General features: G+C 42.4%; 1 long non-coding RNA gene across 8 annotated transcripts; it reads left to right on the plus strand.

Moving 5' to 3' along the window:
• Positions 1–869: 869 nt before the first annotated feature.
• LOC114012537 (uncharacterized) lies at positions 870–24,324 on the plus strand. 8 transcript variants are annotated; one of them, XR_008749254.1, is made up of 8 exons: positions 870–2,671; positions 5,632–5,720; positions 6,704–6,833; positions 7,456–14,123; positions 15,490–16,103; positions 18,673–18,802; positions 18,891–19,056; positions 20,837–24,324. It is a non-coding gene; the product is annotated as an uncharacterized LOC114012537 (long non-coding RNA). The 8 variants fall into 8 exon arrangements; XR_008749253.1 differs by lacking the exon at positions 7,456–14,123 and having other exon boundaries at positions 18,673–18,807; XR_008749251.1 differs by lacking the exon at positions 7,456–14,123.
• Positions 24,325–25,176: the final 852 nt, after the last annotated feature.

Consider the following 25,176-nt stretch of genomic DNA (forward strand, 5'->3'; position numbering starts at 1 on the left):
TTGGCGGTGCGCTAAAGATGAAATTCACAGCCGGGACTTCGGTTGAGGTTTTAGAGCAACTACAGCCGCAGCCCGGTACCCGCCGGGATGCGCTGGCCCGCACTGTGGTGGCTGCAGGACACCCCCGCGTGCGACCTCCGCGGGCAGCGGCCGTCTCCGAGCAGGGGGGGTGAGGCCCGTGGGGGCGGCCAAGCCCCAGCGGGACAGGGAGAGGAGCGGGGCCAGGCTGGAAGCACTTCTCCCTCGTTCTGCTGGCTCAGGCGTGGGTCCTGCGCCCTCTGCAAAGCAGAAGCCCCGTGCCCCTGCACGCAGTTCTGGAAGCTGGTAGTAACCAAGGTCTTTTGTAGCAGAACGGGAAAACCCGCACGCGTTTCCACCCACTTACCTGGGCATGAGGGGTCGTGAAGGGGGGCGATTGCTTGCCTGTGAATTTGGTGGTTAAAAGAGGTAGCCTGGGGAAGGGGAGGGAGGGGAGAGGTGCTGAATGGTTTGGTTTAATCACTAAAGTATCTGAAAGTTGTCGAGATTTGATTCCCCCCTTTGCTCGTTTAACTCGCTCTTTAATGCTCATGTGTGCCATCTGGTAGTTGTGCATGTGCATGTGTGTTTCGGGGGGTGGTGTGCTCCTTCTTTTAAGAGAAGGGATTATCGCCAGGGAAGAGACACAAAAGAGGCAGGTTTAAGACGCCGCGACTCCCTACAGCCTTGCAGTTTTACAACCAGCCCAAGCGGCAGCGAAACAAACTTTCTGTCAGAAGTTCCCTGACGCTCAGGAGGGACAGGCGCGTCCCGCCGCCCGGCCGGGGACCCGCGGGCTTTGCTCCGGCGGGCAGCGGAGCCGCAGGAGCTGCCACCGCTGGCCCCGGGCGGCTGGCGGGTGCTGGGGGGAGCAGGCGCCCCGCAGCCCCAGCCAGGGCGAGCCGGGCAGGCGGCTGTCCCCCTGCGGGGCGGCCCGAGGCAACAGTGAGCGCCCGTTGCCCGTGGAGAGGAGCGGGAGCGCTGGTGCCAACCGAGGGGACGGACGTGACTTTCCTGGGTGGCTTCCTGGCTCACCGGGGAGGGAAAGTGCCGCGTGTCCTGCGCCCGGCGCTTCTCCCTGGGAGCTCCGGAGGGTGCCGGGAGGTGCCCGGCGCTGCACGGCCCCGGCGCAGCCCCCCCGGGGCGGCCAGTGCGAGGGCTGCAGGGCGAGGATCACCTGCGCCCGGCAGCTCGGGGCTCTCTGTGACCCGACGTGCTGCTGAGGGCGAGCTGTTACGGAAGGTGTCCTCGTAAATAAAATCGGAGTTTTTGTGAGGTGCAGTCCCCATACATTTTTAACCACAGCGATTACTAAATTAATAGCAGGCCCTAAGACAGATGTCAAAACGTCTTGAAAATGTTTATCTGTGAATAATTGAGAAGGTGGTAAGACGCATTATCTGATTGTATAATGAAATATGTATGAGGAACAGCTGTTTGCAATAGTCACCTCCCGTTGTTTCATTAGCCTAGAGCCTCCCCCTGCAAGGCGCGCTTCCCTGAAGTTGGCCATTCAGCGCCGGCTGCTTCCACCGGCGGCGGCGGCCGCGCTGTGTCCCCAGGAGCCGCGGCGGGGCAGGGGTGACCCGGTGCTGTCCCTAGGCCGGGCCGCGGGCTGTCCCCGTGGCACCTCTCACCGGTGGTTCGCTCCGAGGGCGGGAGGGCGGAGGCGCGGGTGGGGTCCGAAGGTGTCTGGCCGGGCAACCTCCAGCTGGAGAGGATGCCCCGGGAGGAAGGAGGCTCGATGCTCACCTCGGAGGCTCGGCGAGCGGCCATTTATGAAGGTTTCATGCCGAGCAGCAACAGCCTCCTCCGCTACTTAGTGTTGACACAAACTTCCAGACGTCGAGCATATGCTGTTGCACAGCATTGTTTATGTGTGGTACCAGATGTTGCTTTGCATCCTATTGTCTGGAGACAATGTTTGGTTCAGGTTAAAATATCTTTACTTGAACTGCTCAGTTGGCCATTGTGTGAGCATTAGTGAAGTGTCATGGAGAGGTAATGGGAAGTCCGGGGAGGTTAGCTCTCCGAGCGTGGCCAGGAGGTCCCTGGTTCATGGTGGGGTTACAGCCACCACTGTCATCTTTTGTTTTCCCTCCTCAGAGAACCCTTGTCCTTCCTCTAAAAGGATGTGCCCCGCTCTCTTTCCCCTCGGAGCTTTCTCCACCGGTTCCATGAAACAGCCCGATGTTTGTTTTTCTAGTTCCCGTAAATCGCCCGAAAGAGGAAAGGACAGCGCGGTCCTGCGTCACCGCCGGCCGGGCCGGGCGGAGCGGGGCGGCCCCACGCCCCTGCCCGGGGGCGCCGGCGCCGGGGGGACATCGGCCTCGGCCGCGGAGTTCACGCTCCGGCCGGGGCAGCGGCTCCTTGCCCCCGAAACGCCCGCCGTCCCCGCCGGCGGCGCGGCCGAGCGGCCCAGGCCGGGCGGGCGGAGGGGGCGGCGGGCCGCGCCCCGGCAGCACCAGCCGTTCGGCGGCAGCCCCCGTTCCGCCGGCCGGGGGAGCGGCTCGCCTGGAGCCCTTTCTTCCCTTTAACCCCGCAGCCTGGGCCGGCCGCGGCGGCTGACCTGTGGCAAGACTTTTGCTCCGGGAGAGAGCGGGGAAGAAAGCTATAGACTTTAATCGGATTTCTCCCCAAACACTTCTGGTATGTTGTTGTTATGCATCTATATGGAGATCATTATTTATAAATGAGCGCGTACGATCAGTCGCAAAGACTTTAAGAGCCCGGATTTGTGTCATTAAGTTGAGGGCGGGGTAGAGTGACTTAGCGGGGGACGGAGGTGCCGGCCGGGGCGGCCGCCGGCTCGGCCAGCGGGAGGTGCCCGGCCGCCCACCGCCCCCGCCGCTCGGCGAGACCCCCCGCGGGCGGGGGAGGCCGCGGCCCCGGGCTGGTCCCCGCCGCCCGGTCGGGCTGTGCTGGGGCTGCGGGCCCCGGGAGGGTGCCGTGCCGCCGCCGTTTCCCGTCGCCGCCGTCCCGCCCCGCACAATGGAGGCGTGCTTCCCTTGCGCCGGTGCACCGCCAAGGGCGGCGGTGGCCTGGGGACGTTTCCAGCAGCGGCGGTTTTCCAGGCCGAGACAAACCCTGCCCCTCCGCGCCCTGGCACTGGTAAAGCCACTTCAGGGCACGGTTAACATCTCTCTGAATGCCCGAACGAAACAAAAAGCCGCACGGAGAGCGGAGGTTTTGCGACGCGATGCGCTGGATAGTGTAGATGTATTTGTGTTGTTTCTAGCACTTTTGCTCGTGCGTAATCCCTTATGCCTTTTATTATAATCCTACACATTACAGTTAATCTGTAATGATACTGCTTCAGAGGGACCTGTTGCACACAGTGATGGTAATTTGTAACCTTGGTAACAGTTTTAAATAAAGATTATAACAATGATGTCAACTGTTTTTCTTCACCATACCGTAAATGGGGGCTCAATATTATTGTGCCTGTAAAAGGACAGAGTTTAAGAGACAGTGCCGAGGTTCCACTTTGCTTACCATCATGCCAGCTATCACTTTTTAGCTTGTCCTTAGTAAACACGATCATGTTTCTAAATAGTATAAAGATTTTCAGACTGCTGAGGACTCTGTAAACTTTAATTTTCTGAATGAGGGGGATATTATTACGAATTAGGGTTATCAGGATCCAAGTACCCTTACCAAGAACATTTCAGCCTTCCGGAAAATACCTCGGAATAAGTACTACTTAGAAACCCTAATGAATAATGCTAATGCTGACTCTACCATTAGCTTTCTGCACAAGCTCTCCCCTCTATTAAAGCTTACAGAAAAAGCTCAGAAGCTGAAAGCAAAATTAAATGTAATTGCTTTTATTTACCTATTGCTTTTATATCATTAAAATATTTTTAGTTACATTTATTAAACAGCATCCACTTCGAGTATTACCTACAATATCTATTAATCCATTTTTGTGTATTAACTACACCACCATTAGCTATTGAAATATGTATATATACGCACACATATATGTATTACCTATATTGTCTTTGCCAAGATATGTTTCAGTTCTCATTAACAAAAGTATTCTTGTGGAAGATTCTACAAAGCATGTTTTTCATGCACACTTATTAATAATCACAGTTTTCAAGAATTAGATATGCACAGATTGCAAATGGAAAGAAAATACCAGATGCAAAATGAAATATACAGTAGAATTGAAGCATAACTATTTTTCCTCCTTAAACTAAAAAATTTACAGAGTGAAAAACGGAGCTATTAAGCTTACTTAAAAGATGGCTTTGTTGGTTTAATTATACTGTAGTTATTTTATAAATATGTTTCAAAGGAAGCTTGCCATATTGAATGTCAATGAAGCCTGTAAAGAAAAGACGTACAAAAGCTAATGCATACCAAATACCAAATTTTAGTCATTAGCATTCCTATTTATTACAAACTAAAGGAACCTATTAACAGACAAGAATTTCTATTTAGCTAGCATTACAATGTTTAGCCATTAAAATAAAAAAGGACCAAAAAATGACACCCCCCCTTAGAACTGTATGTTCTTTTTACTTAGAAAGACAAATGTATCAAAACCCCCTGATAACAGAAACTGTGATTCTTCGTTATTATTGGCTGTGCCACGCCAAACCCTGTACTGCTTTATTCAGGCAAAATTTCTACTTGTTCCAAAGGACAAGATCTGTCCGATTAAGAGCTTCAGATATTTTGCACATACCTTAACAGCTGCATTTGAGGGACTTTTGGTTGTGGGGAAGTGTAGGTTGGTGAAGGCCTACAGGCTCAAGCCTGGAGGCTGCTGGGCCTGATCCGACGTCAGTAGGCATTTCGCCATCGCATTCCGTAGCTCAGATCAAGTCTGGGGTGTGGATAGCAGCTTTCACGCTTAGGATGGAGGAAGGAAGGACTAAACCATTCGTTAGGTTAGGCAGGCTGCTAACCAGAAGTTTCTTTTCAGTGCTTGTCACAAAATCAGCATATTTATGCATGTGCTGCCTGTTTGTTTGGGAATTCTTCTAAAACCTCTTGGCCAAGCATATATGCTTTTCAAATAACCTTTAAGAATCTGTATTTTTGTCTCTCTTGAAGGCATATGTGATACATCTCAGAGCTTCTAAAAATGTTAAGCATATTATTACGCAGAGTATTAAATTTCACATGTAAAAGGTAAATAAGCTTTCTTGTGTTTTTCGCTGAACTGCATACATTTATGTGAAGGGAGAATCTTTCGGGAACACTGATATTTGTGATGAGGTAACAAAATGATCCTTTCTCCTTTGTTGCACGTGACACGGTCCTTGCCTTCTCAGCTTGTGAGCATCGCTGCTTGAGACTCTGTTGTGTCTATTCAAATTGACAGAGAAATTCAAAACAAGACCAAAGCAGCACTACTGCTACAGAGCTTCTGGGTGACGGATGCTGTCAAACGCCTGTTTTGCCTCAAAGATTACTTCAGTTTTCAAAGAATCGGAGGGGGGGGGAGGGCGGCAGGGAGCGGTTCAGGAAAGTTCAACCCATCTGTTTAATCTTTGTTCTCTGATTTTCATTGTCCATTTCTAAAACAGGTTTTACATTTAATTTAATAAAGTGTTCAGCTTGACTAATAAGGATCACTTTTGATTTTGCTTTTGCAAGAATAGAGTGAAGACTTGTACAAAGAAAATTCACTGCATAAACACCTGCCCAAGAAGGGAAGGTTTGCCCTTACCTCATCTACAGGATTTGTAAGTACATGAAATTTGTTCTCTTCAAAGATTTAAACTTCCAGGCTTTAGGATGCTGTTACAGGGCTGGTGGTTTGTAGCTTTTACATGAACATATGGCGAGAAGTTTGACTGAAACAGTTCTACAGTCAGCATATCTTAGCGTGTACGAAATATTTTGAATAAAGCAGTTCCTGTATGACCCCATTTATGTGATCTGTGTTGCTGCTTTTCACTAATGAAAACAAAACTGATCTGAAATTTGCATGAGTGTGGTGTCTGGGGATAACAGTCTCATGAAATCAAAATGATGCAGGCTGCCTCTGATTTTGCTAAGATAAATTAGAATTTGGGAGGAAGAATCTCATGGAAAATTAAATATAAAAGCAGTCAGGGTTTCTGAAATTTTAAGAACTCCTACTTTTCCTTGGAGATATTTTCTGAGTCAAAGATCTTCACTTCTGTTTATTATCAATGAAGAGTAGTGGTTCAAGAGGTTGCAAACAGAAAGCCCAGATTAAAATAAGCCTGAAGGAATCTTGATGTTGTCTCTCAAGTATTGTAACTTTCACAAGGAGGGCTTTTTCCAGGTCAGCGTGTCTATAAACCCAAATGGAGTTGATCCATAGATCTACAAATCGGATGCTGCTGGAAAGATAGGAGACATCTTGCAGGTCTTTCACTTATACTCAGATGGCATGCTAGATAGCTACCATTAGAAATTTTTCAACAGAAAAGCTTTCATTTGCAACGTTTCTGCCTACCAAACCTAAGCTGATTTACCTCTAGGCCCTGTTGCTAGAGCAGCAGATACGTTTAAAGGAGAAACAGTAATAATGCAATAGTTGTGACAAAAAAAAAAAAAAGAGCAGCCCTATGGAAGAAAAAGCAGTGTGATGAATCACTCCTTTGTTCCAACTGTCCCTTTAATACAAAGCAGAATACAAATGTTTTAACAAAAATGCTTAAATTGTTGCATTCTCAGCAATGGCTTCTTTTTTTAGCTTTAAATCGTCCATAGTCCTTTGTAGCCATATACAGTATGCGACAGAGCAATTTGGAAAAGATTCATCTATCAAGTTAAACAACTTTCTGGTGTAACTTCAGAGAGGTTTATTGCTTATTCATGTGGAAGTGAGTACACCCAACTTGTTTTGCCTGGTTTTGCTACTTTTGCTGGTTTGCAAGGCTGTTCTGGTAGCTGCAAATGGCTTCTCAAGTGACATTCGCTGACATTCAGTGGTGTATATTTATCGGTATTCTTCACCTCACTTCTATATGTGTAATCTAATTTATTTTGTTCTTCATAGCAAACTCCTTTTCACTGTCCGTGCCCTGAAAATGATAAATGCCAAAGTGGCATATTTCCCTAGCTGCACTAAAATGTCACTGTGAAAAATCCTTAATGGACTAAGTGTAGCTTTTCAGGTTAGAACTTGTCAAGTTACGGAGATATTCTAGAGTTTCTCCTTAATCCACCATTCTTTGGAACCACACCACTGCAGGCAGAGACTAATTATAAGTTACACCAGTCAGAGCAGGACAAAAATAAATGAAGTAGAAACAGTTTGATCAAATAATTTTATACTTGCTTTCTGTGCTTGTGCTGTGTTACCTGATTTCCTCTGTTTAGGCTAATGCTGAATGTACCTTACCATTTACGTATGAATATGCATGTATGCTGAGATCTATGTTATTTTAAAGACTTTGCTTATCACTGTAGCACTGACTATATTTATACTGCTCCTACATCTAGGGTTGCCAAGAGAAACCCTCCATGCTGGCCAAAGGAATAATACACATTAAGAAAGAGTCTCTGATGGCACCTGTGATTAAAATGAACATTAATTAAAAATGGATGGGTGAGAGGAAATAATGTTACTACCCTCTTTAGATCAGGTACGAGAACAGGGCAAGAATGACTGACTGAGACATTAAGGCAGCCTCAGAAATACAACATAGCTGCCCTGGATTCAGGGCTCTAGGAGATTAACCTGCTTTTAGGTTTCTGTTCCTTTTTTCATAGTCCCCAGTCATCTTTTTGGGCATAATGCTCAAGCCCACAAAATGTAGGTGTAAGAGAAAACAGTTTTTGAGAACATTCATCCCAAATCTGACTGCAGATGGTATTTTGGAGTCACTTTTCCTTAGTTGTCCCGGCCTTTGCAATGAATACTCTAGTTCCTTGGAAGTAGAAAGCTTTAAAAAGTAGCATACTTCCCTTTTCTGTGATCCTAAAGCATCATCCTCATATTTTCCCTCATTTAAGAGCCAGAAAGCACAAAAAGAATGAAGTGCTAGGACCAACAAGAACATGTGTTTTGCTGGCAATGGTGAATGGTGCACTTTATCTGACGAAGTGTAAATTTTTTGATGCTGAGGGACAACAGCATCACTTTAGTTCTTATGAAGTAGGAAGTAGCTGAAATTATTTTTATGTAATTTTTCTTCCACTTGTGGCGAAGTGGTATTTTCTTTATTAGCAAGGACAAGAGGTCATAAATTTTGAAGTGCTATGTAGCGTAAAACACTTATTTGACTTATCCAGAGCCAGGGTGCAAGTGCTTTAGGATAGAATCTGCTTTCCTCTTCTCCCATTCTATATGTGAACTTCTACCTTGTTACAAACATGCCTTAATACAATACCTGTGCACTCGTATAACCATACCAATTCCACAGGGCCCACAGTTCACCCTTAGGATTTAAGTGTTCTTAGTTAAGCTCTGTGATGGCTTTCTGCGAGAATGGGACTTTAAATCACTATGCCTACAAAACAGACCCACTGGGAAGAAACCTCTTTTCTGACTAACCTTAAAATTACGTCAGTCTTAGGAAAAAGCGTGCTATGAGTCCATCAGTTTTCCCAGTAAACATTTTCAATGCTTTTTTACTGTGTAGGCATAGCTTACCCCCTATTTTACATTGGAGAAGAGTTCAGATCTTTGTTTCCAAGGCAAAGTTACAGAGAAAAGAAAGCTGTTCTCCTGGAAGAGCTGATACCAGTAGCAGGAGGAAGGTTTTTTTGTATACTAAAGAGGACTTATGTTTGCAAGCTTTCCCCCCCCCTAGTTAAAACAGTTGGTCTAAAAGAAAATACTGCTGCTTTTCTGAAAATACTGGAGTTCTTGTCTGTAGACATACTACTGCTACAACAGCAGTAACATTACCATACTTTGTCCTGTAGGTGTGAGCAAAGTAAACTTATAATGCTTTTGAGATGAATTCTTACCATGCCTTTAGCCCTTTTGCACTGCTATTTTATTTGCAGTTGGTGCTCCCCTGGAAGTGAGCAGAGGCTCTGTGCTCGGACCTACAGCTTTGTAGGCTTTCCCGTAACACTGTCACAGAATCCCAGAAGCACAGAATGATTGGGGTTGGAAAGGACCTCTGGAGATCATCTAGTCCAACCACCTGCTAAAGCAGGTTGTCCTAGAGCAGGCTGCACAGAGTTGCGTCCAGGCGGGTTTTGGGAGGACTAAGGCTTTTCTCCAGTTTACTCTGCAGCCCTCAGAAGTCTACCCTGAGTTATGTTTACTGGGCTTACTACCTGTCATAGTGAAAGTCAGATGAGGATGTTCTGCTACCACTACACTTGAGTATTTGAGGAGCTCTAAAGAGCCTTGAGGTCCTCTACTGCTTTCAAGATGCTTTCTCCCCACTCAGAGGAGCGTAAATTCAGCCACTGACGGAGGTCAGAACATGGATCCGAGAGTTTAGCTTGTAATGCCCCTGTGCTGCACTAGCCTTCAGAAAGGTAGCTGTCTGCTCCACAGGCGTGAGGCCAGCGCAGCCTGCACTTTGCTTTTCTTTAGAGACTCTTGCCAAGAGCTCTCTGGGTCTGAGGAAGCAAATCAGCATCGAGCCTTCAAGCAGAACTTGCCAGTCTGGCACCTGTTTTGTAGCACGGCATTGCAAGGACTTCAGCTTTTCACATCTCTTTATTTAGTTTGACTGTTTATGGCCTTTCAAATACAACTGTCTTCTGAGTGCCCAAATGCCGCAGGGGACAGTTTGGCTTTGTGAAAAGACAGGGAAAAAATGGAAATACAGCAGCTTCCCTAAAGGCTTATTTATAAGGTAGACTGCTGCTTGTGGCTTCTTTCCCATGGAAGACATAATTTATCCTAGTGTTTGACATATATGAAGATACCACCCCTGCTCTTTGCCAGCATCAAAAGGAAGATGTGCTCAAAGATCTACAGCCCAAGTTGTATGCAGAGATTATCAGCTGCTTCAGATTAAGCACATCTAACATCACTGGGACCAAACTGGATATTGCGTTACTATCCTTTTTACCATTCTTTTTATTCTTACATGTATATACAATAGTTCACTTGAAAAACAAAACACTGAAATAAAAGCAGCACACATTTTTCCTGCTGAAGTGGTCTACCTGGTAATAAGATACAAGTACTCATTTCTAAAAGATACTTTAGAAAGGGTCAAAGTTACAGTAGGAAAGGAAAGGTTCAGTCTGGCCTTTTCAAGAGAACTTGGTTGGTGCCTAATATTACTCCATTTTGGTGGGATAGAGCTAAAGCATCACCAGAGTCCAGAGCAATTTCACACATAAGCATGGGTAGATTTCCTGGTGAACATTTAAGGGTGTTGCAGCATCCTCGCTAGATTACAGTGTAAACTGTGGCCACGTCTCTGCTCTGCTCCCTACACATGTTATAGGTGCAATCATCTCTGTGTAAATCCCTTTGGGGATCTGGGCCTGAGTCTTTTTGAAAATCCCACCCACATGGGACACCCGTAGGTCAAATGAAAAATTGCATAAGCTATTAAATAAAGCTATAGCTTATAAAAAGTTACCCACAAGAAAGGTACACAGGTTAGTGCTGCTCCAGGGCGTCCTTAAATCACACTTCAGCAAGTTATAAAGTTATCTTTGGAGAGCAATCATACCAGGTTGTCAGCCCTATAAAGATAGATTTATGTGTCTCTGACATGTCAGTTGTCGTCTTTGCCACTTCATTGCGGCTGTGATATTTTAGCAGGAGGTAACCACCACTATTCCCCTGCCTGAAAATCCACAGAATTTTTCTCTGTAAACATCTCTTACCCTGGGTATTTCCCCATCGCAGGGCTCCATCTCTGAATTCATCTGCGTGTTTGCTTAATTCTCACTCACAGGTCAGTGCTTGTTTGTCTCAAATTTTTCTCTTCTTAATCTCAATTTATGTAGCAGAAGGTTCACAGGCAAACCTTTTGCCCACAGAAGGCTCCAGAGTTTAGTGTTTTTTTACTAGTCATATCATTTAAACGGAGACAATTTTTTCTTTCTGAGGAAGTAATACAGGTCATCATCCTGCATTGGAAAAGTTACAGTCTTCATCAAGAAGGAGCTTCATCTAGTGGTTTTGTTAGTAATCTGTACTGTCGATGCAATATTTTTGTTGAGCTTTCTTTCAGGGCTTGACTCATTTCTCCATATATTCTCCCAGCATATTGTTCTGAAGTTGGAAAAATGATTTGTTCTGGCTGAGTTTAAAGTGAACAATTAGAGAATGGGAACTCATGGAGCGAGCTTAAGCAAAATTAGCTCCCAGAGAAAGAGGCTCTAATTTTCCTGAAAGGTGAGCACAGTGGCAGTGCTGATGCCAGGCGGGAGGCTGTGTCCTCATTTCAGCTACACCAGAGCCTGAACCCTTGCCCCAGGTTCACAGCCGTGCGCACAGAACTGGTGTTTGGTAGACAGAGGCTAGAGAGAGAATAGTGCATGATCCAGTACAAATCTTTCACCTAAGTGATATAATGTTCCTGATAGTCTTTAACTTTTGCACAAAATGCCCCCTGGAGACATGTTTACAGAGTTGCCATTTCAGCAAATGACATTTTGCATATTCTTTGGAAATGCCACATAGGTAGTGCAATCATCGTCAGCTGCAAAGTGACCATGTGAACGGAATATGACTCAGCTGCTCTCTGGGTTACGAATGCAGGCTGGCTTAGACTGGCAGGCAGTAAGAGAAGCTGCAGTCGGCCTGGGAAGGGGATAAAACACATTCCCCTCAGCACTGCCGTTTTGGGATTCCTGCAGTGTCCTACACAATATGCTGGCATGTAGCGGAGATCTGCTTCATACCAATGAATATTTTTTGATAAAAAAACCCTCTTTCTAAAAGTTTCTTTTTTCAGAGTGATTCACCAGAATCAAGACTCAGAAGCTGCTAAGGAAATATTCTAAAAGCTTTAATGGCATCACTTTTGGAAATTCCTGGTTATTTCCTTTCTCTCATTATGGCACACCAAAACTTACTAAAGGCCCATATGAGTTTCCCCCTAAATCCATGCTTTAATTTCCTGTTGTCTCCACTGAACTTTGTGACTATGCTCTTGACTTTACTGATCTGATTATTCCCTTTGCCCACACCTGCCTACTGCCATCTCCTTCCTCATGCTGGGGACAACCTGTTTTTACTAATCACCAGAAAGCCTTTCTATTTCTGGTTGGAATGATTTTTGAAAATAACTTCTCTCTTTGCCATTAACTCTCTTCAAATGGTTGGTCATGGTTTATTCTGAAGTTGTCTGTTTCCTTTAGACTGTAAGTGTTTTACAAGATAAAACGTGTCTGATCTCACTGTTAACACTTTGCAGGGTTCAGAGCAGAACCGAGTGAGATCAAGTAAACCCACTCATGAAACTTCTCAGGATTTCATTGATGCTCCAGTTCTTTCCTGTAGCAAACTCGGGTGCTTTTAGAAAGTTTGTTTTTATACAAACACGCACAACAACAAAAGGGATGTACAGCATGTGATCTCCCCTACATTCTCAGGTTCAGATTCCTGACCTGCTATCTCTCTAACTACAGATGACTGTGCCAATTCACCCACAGCCTGATAGTTATCCTAGGGCAAGGTACACTCCACAGCTTCTGCTAGAGATGATCTGCTTCCTATAGCAATGTATTCTTCAGAGTCATTAGCTGAATTTGCATCCTCATATATTGGGTGAGCGTCCCCACAACTGCGCTGCAGAACTGCACTGGAACTGAGCTGCACTTTCTAATGAAAATTCATTTTGTTGAAAAATTCCCAATCAGCTCTAATTTGGAAGCCCCAGCTGAGCTCCCGCTGTGAGACACATATCGTAAGAGACAGATCTTGCTGTGAAGGGCTGGCGGGTTGGAGAGACGGAGGCTGAGAAGAAAAGCACAATAGAAAGGTGAAATGGCTTCCTTGGAATCACACAATGGGTCACTGGCAGTTTTAGGTCTTCCTAGTGCCAACCACAGCCCGTGCTACCTCTCACATCCCGAGCTCACAGACAGGCTCTGCTTTCCCCCGGCCATCTTTTCATTAACTAGATTATTCTTGCGTGTAGATTAATGCATGGGTGCACAAGTTCAGCAGTTTTGAACCTTACTCTTACAAGGCATCACGTACATATATGGTACCATCAAAAACTTTGAGGCAACAGATAACAAGGATGTCACAGTAAAATACTAAAAAGGCAGACCCTGGTGCGCCAGAGCAGGCAAGGGGAGAAGGAAAATCAAGTACTGTTTGAACTAAAGTGTGTCAGCTGCTCTGAGCAAGGTAAGAAATATCAGTCATGCTTTACAGTTTGGAAAATCTGGCATAAATTCATGCATCTGAGCCTGTACAGTTTATTAAGCCAATGCCATGGTCAGAATGTGATGCCTTACTTAAAATTAAACTTTTTCCTTCAGAAGCTTCCCTGTGTCCCTAAGACTCTTTAGGAATTTTTATTCTAAGAGCAATTTTTTTTTCTTGTGGTTTACACTGATTAGTAGGAACAGATTAGAGATAACTTGTTGTGTTTTATAAATAGCCTAACAGTGTATTTTGTATCTTTTTCCCAAGAGCTTTCTGAAACTAAAATTTCTCTTTGAGGACAGCTGGTCCATGCCCCTGAGGAAAAAAGGTGCTTATGGCAAGGCTGAGGTTAATGATTGTAATTTACAGTTTTTGTGGAAATATAATTTTGCTTTTGCAGAAATCTCTCTCTCTCCATTGTTTTAAAAAAGCAAAGATACTTAAATAGGGCTTTACATTTTATTACCCCAAAACGCATTTGTTTGACTAGATCATGTCAGTATGTTAACAAAATAATTGATATTCCAAACATGCTTGGTGAACTTGAATAGCAAAGTGAAGTTTATATATTTAATCAGATATATTCAGTAATTCTAGTGGAAGATGCAGAAGTGTTTTCCATCAATATTTCCTTAACTTTGAAATGAATATACATTGCCCAAGTTCTCGTTCTTGTGGATCCATTTTCTATCCATAACCAAGCAACTGAATTTCTTTGTATGAATGTTTACAAAGGTTGAAAAGGAAAAAAAACCCACAGGGCTGTATGGGCAACCCTTCTTGCTGGAAGTGCTTTTACAGATAGGTTTTCAAGGGAAGAAAAAGTTTTGCAGCTTTTCAAGCCGCGAGTTGTAAGGTGGGTCATAAGAAAAGTTGCAATTTCCAGAACCGTATAGTATTTTTTTCAGGAATGTTTGGATGTATTATACAAAGTCTACCATTTCTCATTCTTCCCCCTTGTGCAACACTTTGTTCTTCCTTCTGCATGAGATCATGACTTAAAGCTCATCTAGTTCCTTCAGAGAGTTTCAAAAGGTTAAAAAACCAAAACCAAAACACTGAAAAAAAATAATATTATAAAAAGCCTCTCCATAGAGTTATGTGGTTTGAAAACCAGACAGGGAGCTGTGAGGTGAGAACTGCCTGGGGACTGGCATTGCACAGGCATAGAAAAGCAGCAGGATAGCGTGGTACGAACAGGAGCAGTGGAGATGCTAAGAGAACACTTGAAGAAGTGGGATATGAAACAAAAGTTGCTGAAAAGGAACCATCGGGAGGACATGAGCAGAACAGGCAATCTCAAAGAGTCTGTAAGACCAGGGGGGAGTGCAGGGATGCTGTGAGGCTCCTTGCTGCTATTAACCCATCTACCTCTCTGCATAACATTCTGGGAAGATACCCAAAAGGAATTTGCAGAACGTGGTTTGTAATCTTTCTCTATATTTATCACTGCTCTCTGTACATTGTCTTTAAGCAACTTTCTCCAGTAGTTACTGCTCAGGAACCTGGCCAGGACAGAACAATTACAGATGGGCTTTTTGTGGGTAGCGTGACTGGTAGAGAGGTGGTAAAGGCAGTGCCCCAGTGTGTTATGTTTGCAGTTTGTATCAGGAGTGGCCCTAAACCCTTCCACTCCCTGGAAGATTTTCTGTTCCCAGGTAGTATCAGTAAGAGTGGAGTCCAAAAGGGAGACTTGAAGTATTTCTTCAGGAAGAAAAGATGCAGATGTGAATACTGGTATTTGTTGTCTGACGTTTTTAAAAGTGTTGCTAAATAGTGTGGTTTTATTACTGCTAATAGTAGAAAAACAAGTAGAAAAGAAAAACATAAGGTCACCCAAGAGTCACAGTGTTGTTATATATTTCCTTAGATGATCTTAGTTGGAAATCTCATTTCAGATAAGACATTATTCTTTTCAGTGGTGTGGCTCCTGTTAGGTTATTATAGAAGTAAGGCTATGATGATTTTATTGTTAACAAACCTCTCTTGTAAAATATAATCCAACATTTGCACCATATTTAAAAAATGCTGTAGAACTGCTGATGGAAGAATGTTATTTTTGCTATGAGATAATGAGCATCAAATAAACTTATTTAATATGGAAATTCACCTTTCCCAATATATTTATTTTCAACTTCTACAGTGTATTCAAGTATTTTGTGTAGCTTCTCTGCTCTGAAAACTCCATGGGCAAATTTACATGGATTTTTTTTTTTTTTCAGGGGAAAGTGGCAGCTGAACAAAACATGTTCTTTCAACCAAGCAGCGAAGCAACAGTATAGAGCCAGAGCTGGTAGTCCTTGTGCTGCAAATCCACATCAATTCAACTAAGACCAAGCACTTGTGAATACTAAATTCACACTAGTGTAGCTGGGAGTAGAAATGGGCCTTTCTTTTCGAACTCTTTGGAATCTGAACTGAAAAAAAGTAGCAGGGTTTAACCTTTAAACTTTTCACTGACCTGTAAGCAGTACTTTGGATTATATCTGCCCTTGTTAATCTGAAGCCACTTGCAAACATAACTGGCATTCCTGTTTTTATAAGTATACCTCACATAGGTTATAGAATGGGTTAAAAGTTCAAAAGTTTGGCTCCTGTTCATTGTGTCTTTAACACCTTTATAAGTGTTCACCTTTGCAAATAAATTTTGTTAGTTAGCAGCAACATAAGCAATGCTTTGTGTCAAAGTGCATTACTTAGGTGATGGCCAGATGTAAATCTAAACTCTTGGAGGTGCAAACCCGATTGTTGATCAAGACACTAAATTTTGCAGAAGTCCTGTGTTACTGTAGCGCTCTATGAGGACCAGATATTTTAATACCACTTTCCAGCACAGGTGAGTAGAAAATCTTCCACCAGCACCTAATCAGACCATTATTTTTTCTTCTTCAGCTTTTCTTTCTTGCTATTCACGTCACTGCTTTGCATGCCCTTTTCCCTCGCATACCTTCCCCATACATATCTTCATTTTGCTCTATTAAGTCCAAAATACAGGTGCAAATGACATAAAACGGACCAACGATTTCTCTTGGACATTTCATTGCTGTTATATTTGAAAGAGTTTAATTAACACTAGAAACATCTACTGCTTGGTATAAATAAAATAGTCTAAAATTGGTGATTGGCATTTCCTCTTATAGTTCACACAATGATTGCAAAATATCTTGCCATTCACATGGAAATTTGTCTTCTAAGTATGCCTATCCTTAGTGGAAAAATGTCATGGGCAGAGCACAAATTTAGGAGAGGGTATGTTTAAGAACGAACCGCTATACCATACTCTGTGTTCATCATTTGAGTCAAGAATTTTCCTGCTGGAATGTTACAGCAACACAGAGACACTCATGCACCTTACATTCAAGCTACTCTTCAGGCACAGAAATACTGGGCTTAGAAACAGCCAAAATTTCAAACAAATAATTTTGCATTGAAATATGAAATTCTGAAAATTACTGACACAACCTAGCACAGCAGAAGACTTGGGCTGAGTCAGTGTGAGAAATGCCATTGTAGCTTTAGAAAGCTAAATGTTTGGGATTTGTTTCCCTGTGTAGTTTAACCAGGACCTGACACTGTAAAGACATTGATTCTCATAGGCTTTTAAAGAAATAGAGAGTTCATAAGCAGAGAGCAGACACTGAAAGGTCTTGTGATGTAGCTGGTGAAAAGCATCTGTATTTTCTGTTGGATATTTATTTACTGAAGAATTCGGAAAGTGCTATACATTTTTTAAACATCTCTGCATCTCTTGCTGTTACATTTTGGAGAATGACTAAATCCCTGGAGAGGGGTGAGATCTGTAAAAATTGTCAGTTGTTAAGACAGGGTATTCAGTGAATAAATGAATTATTGTGCTGAAGTCCTTTATGGAACATTCCTGTGGTGCTACTTTAGTAGAATATCAAGAACAGAAGTGTTCAACAATATTACTTTAAATTCAAAATGCCTTGAAAGGACTGAGATTCAATTTGCAAATGTAATCAAGAATAAAACGTGTGCCTTGGATTACATGTCACTTTTTGGGATGTTTTGACATAACACATTTAGAAAACACTTTCCTGTGACTGCAATGATGAAAATAGATTTCAGTTATCTATGACTTAAAACAGAGCCAGTTCAGTTCTTGGTGAATTTGTTCTCTGCATCACAGTAAGCACCAGCTGACATGCTCACTTGTATATCAGCGTGGAGGCCAACTGCTTAAGGCTAAAGTGCTATTGTGTTACTTGTGTGAGTAATCCTATTAGCACCAAGAGAATATAGGCATGAATAAATTGTAGAATGGTTAGAAGTGAGAAAATAGCCTAACTTCCTTCTCATTTCTAAAGACGATCTGTGCAGCTATTTTAGACAGCCTTCTTGTGCGATGGTACGAACATCTTCAAAGCCTTCAGCCTTTTACCTCCTTTCAGGAGTACCAAAATCACACCAGCATTGCAATGTGCATTCAGCTAGGCACACTCAGAGATGTACTGGGTACATACTCAAATACATTTGATAATCTGTCCTCTTCGTTTCCAAAATAACAAATATAAGGATACACAGGAAGTTACTTTTCTCTGTATCTAGGACCAGAAAGTATGTAATCAAGAAATTCATATAAATTAGGACCACAGAACACTGTTCCCAAAGATCGACCATGCCCATAATGGAAAATATACACTAGAAATTCAGTATTAAATCTACTTTTATTAAATTTGTTGGTAAGATAATTACAGCTTTTTGATATTAGATTTTAGTATTAAATGTAGTGTTAAATTTGAAAAAAATTAGGTTTTGATCCAAGCAGACAAATTCTATCACTGAGTTATGCTCAAATTTGCTACAGATGTTTGTGAGACTTGCAGATATCGGACAGTGGCAGTGTTGGGTTCGCTAATGAAGTGCCACACTTAAACTTATCTGGGAGGGCAGGTAAGCCTGCTTGTTAACAGTAACTTTCTCAGAACAGCATTGTTTGTTCACTGATCAAATCACCCGCCTATCTGTCTAGGCCAAGCAAATACCTGAAACAAAAAAAAATTATTACCTTTTGCAGTGCACCTGTTCTTAGTGCATGATGGGGAGGATTGCAAAGACAGTGAGGGATAATGATAGAGCATCCATCAAAAACATGTTGTTACATGACATGTCATTTTCCATGGCACATTTGATGTAACAGGAATGGGACAGGGAGAAGGAATTTAGTTGTGGTTATGAAATTCAGGACCTGATTATACAGCCTGATGATGACATGGAACTCTGTTGTCACTTGGCAGTGATTATGTATTCACCCTCTTAAATAATAATTATGGATTAATAATTATGGGTTAATATTATATGAAGTTGCACCCTTTCTGAAAAGAAAATGAGGTCTGACATGTCAAGGACTCAGCTTAAAGGTGTTTTGGTTTCTCTCTCCTTAGTGCTGGATCTCGCTGTCGGTCTGTTATCATTTTAGCTTCATCAGATGAAACAGCAAGATGGCCAAAGGCAGATTCTCCTTTCTACAGCATCCTGGGACTGGTAGCAGCTGCACAAGACGACTGACAAGAGGTAAGGTAAGGTTAGAAACACACTAAGGCAACCCCAGCATCAGCCAGCCATTCCCCACTGCTCCTGCTCAAACCCATCTACTTCGCAGGGATTATTCCCACCTTCACTGGGGAACGAAGAGAGACAGCAGCCCTGCTCCTTAGGCCATTGGTTAGGACACTTATGGGACCCATGTGTTTGAAAGCTTCACGTGGGAAAAGAAAATAGAGCCTGAAACACTCATACCCCAGGCCAAATGCAGTGGCACCATGCAGGTGGGTACACCGGGGTGAAGAGCACCATCCCCAGATTTTTTCAGAAAGCAACACCTGTCAGCACTCTTATTCTGGCCCTGATCTGAGAAGTGTGGTCTGTGTATAATGTTTGGGAGACAGCCCTTCGGGCGAGGCAGACTCACCCTGGCCTCCGGGTAGGTCACGGAAGGAGGGAGGTGTGAGGAAGGAAAAGGGGAAGGAAGAGAGCTGCTCTGTGCTGGCAAACAGGTGGTCTTCTTGATCTGCACTGGAGCAAGTACCCTGGGAATGTTAAAGCTGAAAATTGAGGAGCTTTAGCCTGTTTAAATCTCTGGTGCACCTATGCCTTTATGTCCACCTCTGCAGAGATGAAGAGCATAAGATTTGCTGTTCAAAAGACAGATTCCAATAATGCTGAGGTTTGGTAACCAGTTCCTGTCTTCTCCTATGCTCCTCTGAAAAAGAAAAGAGAAAGCAAGTCCCACAGTTTCACATTGCTGTTAAGACTTGACTTCATCTACTTAGAAACATTAAAACCCGGGTACATTCCAGGAAAATAGTTTTAGGAGACAGTATTCAATATGCAAAAAGATACACAAGTAAACTTCAGACATGAAAGTACCAGATCTTAAAGCTTGGAATCTAAAACTGCAAAGTGCACAGAAAGAAAACCCTTATGGAGACGCTAAAATGTCTAATTCATTATTATTTCAAAAAAGATTAAAAAATAATTTCTTAACATTAAAGTGCAATCAAGCACTGAAGAAATTATTTAAACTTTCCATAGGAAAAAAGCACACTCTAAAATGCTGCAAGGGTATTGATGGCTATTAAATATTTACTTTTCTCTCTAGCTCACACTAGAAAGAGTAATTTGTATTTGGCAGAAACTGGCTGCAATTACATTAGTCAATCCAAAAGCCCAACTTGCTCATACAAAATGCAAACAAATTAGTTAAAATGGTCTAATTAGCAGACTGTAAAAATGCAAAGCAAGGCTGGCATAAAAATGTGTGCTAGACAAGTATACTTTTACAAAATAAACAGAAAGGCAAATATGAAATAGTCTAAAAACTCCTAACTAAAGGACCATAATGTATACCCAAATATTTAGGGATTGCATACTTTAAAGAAAAGTTTCTATGGACTCTTAAATATTTTCTTGCAATCCACATTCAGTCATGAATACATGATAAATACCATAGCTGAAGTTCTACTGGGATTTTAGTTCAGTGCTGTGAAGCCGTGTGAGGTCAGGTTATATATACGTTTTGTGCGGGAATATACACAAACACAACTCCTAGTTGAGTTAACCAGAGTGCAAAATAGCTTTGGAGCATGCAAAGAATATAGGATGTGGCCTATGGAAGGAAGGTCAAGCCATTTCTTTAGATGATGTGTATTTGTTTTTGTTTCCAAAATTAAGATAAATAACTGGAAGCACATGGAAACGTGGAAACAGTTAAGGTAAAAGATAATACACATTTGTTCTTACAGGAAGTATAAACTATGGGCATTGTCTACAAAGACTAAGCTTACTGGTTAAAAAGAATCACGACAATAACTGTATTATTGTTGTCATTGATATATTAGGCCAGAAAGGGCTTTAGCATCTCTTGCTTCAGAACATTGCTGCAATTTCTTAATCTGTGGGTTTTTAACTCCCTAGTTTGTATACTATAGATATAATAGCCCATTATGATTTGTAAACTATCATATAAAAGAAACTATTGTGAAGTGATGATTTGAATTTGTCTCTATATCCTTCTCACCTCACCACATGCTCTTCTGTCCTGTCTAGCTGTCTGGAGCCACATTCTTTCTTCTTGCCACCTGACAGATGGCAGAAGGTGGGTGGCTTTGGCAAAATTAATTAGAGACGCACTGAAGAAACAATAACCATGAACACCCTCTGGCAAAAATATGATGTTATTTGGCACAAAGAACCTTTGTGCAAAAGCATTGCAGCAGCAGAAGTATCCTGACTACCCTGAAGAAGAGGTCACCCAACAGAAAACAGTCCTTGGCAAAAGGAGAGCAGCGTGGCCGTGAGGTGTGGTCATTATCGCCATTACCGCTTCTAACGCCTAACAGCTGACTCATGCAGTTATTTTCACTGAAATAGTTGATTGCGGCACCTTTACTCCCCCATGCTGTCCTCAGTTCTGCAGATTGCCTCGCTGTGCCAAATACATTCAGTCCATCGCTTTTTCTCACGGAGAATAATTTATTTGGTGGAAGAATATCTCAGTCTACAAAATATCCCTGCTGGTTTCAGTGCCATTGAAGGAGCAAGGTATTTGTGAATGTCAGAACAAAGTCCGGTGTGGATAGCTGAAAAATATGGATGCTTCACTGTGAAGATGTCCTGTTATCTGTTATTCGACTTAGTGCTTGACAAATAGATTTGAGAATGGTAAAAGTAACAAGCTATTTCACAGAAATTATCTTCTCCACTTTCTCACCCATCACAACATCTTCTCACAAAGTTTTCCATATACTGGGAATCTTGAATCCCACAGAACTCTCTGGTGATGACTGGGTAAATGCTGGGTATATGAGGAAGAAAAGGAATTGCTGGCATCAAATAGGGAAGTTAAGAGAATCAGGGCTTGAAGTATGAGGAAAGAAGTCGCACCATGTGGGAAAGTTCCATTGTGTTGGAAAGAAGTTCCACTATGGTTTCCCAATATGTGTTGCTCCACATCGGTGTCATCAGTGTCGTCGGTGACAGACGGGAGATAGGATGGCTGCTTCATCTCTGCTATGATCATGCTAACAGATCTAAGTACTGTGGTTGCTCCCTCTTCATAGGGCTCGTGGGACTGAAGAGCAAAATGTAACACAGCTCTCCAAGCCAGTGACTGCAGTGCTCGCTGTCCTGTGTTTTGCTCTTGTGGTCTTTACAGGCATCTGCAGCAAGCCTAGGTGAGTTAATCTGCCTGTTGCACTGGTTTGTTCATTCTTCTCTGTATGTGCTGGCAGCTCTGTTATCCCCTAGTTGCCAAATATTAGGAAAGACATAGGCAGCTGAACTTTTACCATTTTCCTCCTAGAGCTGTTCACCCCTTGTGTGCAATTCACCAGAGGGGCAGATGAGCCAGGGGTATGATTTAGCCTTGTGCACCTCAACCCATTTGGGAAAATTGCTCCATCTTGTCATGAAGTCCAAATCACCTGGTTGACCAGCCCAAGAGGAGATGTGGCATATTCCCTGCCCCCTAACTCCGCTGAGAATAGCAGTGCAGCATCTATCCGTAACCCAGCCTCATACATAAGTCAGCCTGCTTTCACAGAAAACTGCTCCAACTCTACTTACTCCAATGCAGAGACTTCCACTAGGTTCCCTGGCTTTGACTGATGCACAGATTATATCTGCTTGCCTCCATTTTTAGTGAAAGATGGATGGATAGGGAAAGCAGAGAAATAGAACCATGTACACAGTTATTCTAGGTCTAGTAAGCCCACATAAAGAGATGCGAGTCGTGAGGAAAGGGTCAGGACCTTGCAGGAAAGTTGAACAGGAGAAGATGTTGGATGGGAAAGTGGATCATTGAGAAAGTGAACAGGGAGGGAGAGTGATAGAGACAGAAAACGAAAGCAAAAAAGACATAAGAACTATATAAAGAAATAAGGTGGAAAGAAAAAGCAAATGGCAAGGAAGACTAATTGCGTATTTCATTGTCTGAAACAGTGTTTGTAGCTGCGATATGACAGTAAAAATCAGGCTTGTTTTCACAGATAAACACAGCACGTTCACTGTCAGGAAAAGCATGACAGAAACAACTAGGGAAGAAAGAATGAATGGTCAGTTATCTCAAGGAGAGGAGGTGGCTGCTGGAGACCCACAGGAATCTGGGCTGAGATCTATATTAAAACAGAATTACTCAAGATAGAAAAACTAAAACTTAGGTGAAGAGTTCAGAAACCCCCTCTTGATCCCTCTTGATACTGAGTATCTGGGTAATAAACCAGAACTCAATAAATTCTAGTTCAATAATGACAATGCATGTAGGGAAAACAAATACATCTACATGGCGATGAGCACTAAATGAGCTATTTCATCTCAGGAAACACATCTTCAAGAGCCTGATAAAGATGTCAGCTTAGTGGTCAGCAGCAGTAAAAACAATTAAGAATTATTAGGAAAACACTGGAGAAAAAATCAGAAACTATTCTGCTGATATGTAGCCTGTGGTGGACAGTCACCTCATCACAAAAACAACGTAGGTAAACCTAGAAAAATACACTGAAAGACAGAAAGAATGGTTATCTGCATTGAATAGCATGTTATTTCTTCAGGAGACACAGAGAAGGTAAATATGAAAGGCTATTAACTATTTATCACAACAAAGGAACAAGTGGTACATAAGAAATCACGGGGCAACAAAGCAAATGAAAGAGAGTATTTTTTTCACAGAGTAGCTGAAGTGTAAGACTCTTTGCTACAAGATGTTGCCAAGGCTTAAAGATAAGTAAACTCAGAAAAGACTCAGTAAATCATGGAAGGCAAGCCCTGCCACAGTGCAGCATTGAGATGCCAGATCTGGGTGTGTAGTAGTAGCAAGTGATGAACCACTATATAGTTCTCCGGTTTTCTGGAGACAGAATACTGGAAAATGTTTTGTGTGGGTTTTTTTTTTCCCGTTATGTTTGATCCAGTCAGAATACTCTTTGATAGTCTTTGAGATACAAATAGAAAAGAAAAGAAAGTACAGTGCTTTTATGTTTGCAGGGGATACAAAGTAGCTTTCAGGGGTCTGAGCTGTGGGGCAAAAAGCTTGATGCATTTTCTTCCTGAGAAGGCAGCTGCTTTACCTTTGGCTCTGATGTAACTTGGGGAACCTGTTGTACCAGGCCAGTCTCACATCATTTCATGTCCTATTTTCAGAAGTCCTCTTTCCTTTGTTGGTTGCATTAATGTTATGCTACTTAGAGAAAATAATCAGTGTAAAATTACGCACATATATACAGAATGGTTAAATAAACTCTCGTTCCCTAACTCGGAAACACAACATTGTTTCCTTTGCTGCCGTGTGGATCAACCAGATCTAAAGTTTGTGAAGTGAGCACAGTTTATCCCAGACTCATGCTGGAATAATTTATGTTCTTGAGCCTTTGCAGATGTATAGTTACTAGAGAGCTGTCTGCCTACAGGAGTTTTTACACATATTTCACCTAAATCAACGCTCCAAATGCAACATCGAAGATGCAGTGAGTTTGTGTGGATTTGTAGCACTCCCTGGAGGACTCTATGTCTAAAAACCAATAAACATTTCACCATTCTCAGTGTGTGAAGATTTCCTTCATTTTTGATGCATGCAATATTGACTGGGTTTTTCATTTTAATTTCAGCGTTATTCCACAGGTAATAAGTAATTGGAGAATAACTTCTTGCAAGTGAATGATAAAAGTGAAAATTAATCGTTCTTTACTTAGCTGTTGCTGTTCATTCATTATAAACTAACACAGCAAAACGGAATATTCATTTATAAACCAAACACATTTCATATTGATTGACAACTACAGCAAGATCTTGGTATTTTATGACCAAAGCAAATAAAAAGAAGACTTAAAGAAAAGGTTATTTTATTTCTGTGTATGTGTTTTTTGTGTTTGTACACCTAGTATGTGTCACAGGTTCAGCTGAAAACAGTTAGTCTTTCATAAAACTTATTGTTACATCCTATAAGCCTATGTGGAGATTAAAATTCCTAATTAATACTCCAAAGTCAGTTGATATAAAGGACTGACTGAATATGGGGTCAAGATCTGAAATTCATTACTTAATCAGCAAGGTGCTGTTTCTAGAATGAAGTGACTACAGAATGTTTCTGAAAGGCTGGTCAGAATCCATCACTGCAGATGCAGAACTGCAAACATGTACTAATGGTGTGTGTGGCCAGTGTTTACAGAGGTCTATGAATAATAAATAATCTAGATAAATAACCATACTTAGAGCTATGCAAACAAGAAAGCAAATAAATCAAGGCTTCCCGCTTATGCGTAGATACCAAACACAGCAATTCTGCATGTTTTTTTGTTTGTTTTGATTGTTTGTTTAAGTAGGAGATGGCAGACACAAATTTAATTAACCAAAAAAAATTAAGTTAGTAAAAACTGTTTTGGAGAAAGATCACA

The sequence above is a fragment of the Falco peregrinus genome, chromosome 11 (assembly GCF_023634155.1).
Source record: "Falco peregrinus isolate bFalPer1 chromosome 11, bFalPer1.pri, whole genome shotgun sequence".
NCBI lineage: Eukaryota > Metazoa > Chordata > Aves > Falconiformes > Falconidae > Falco > Falco peregrinus.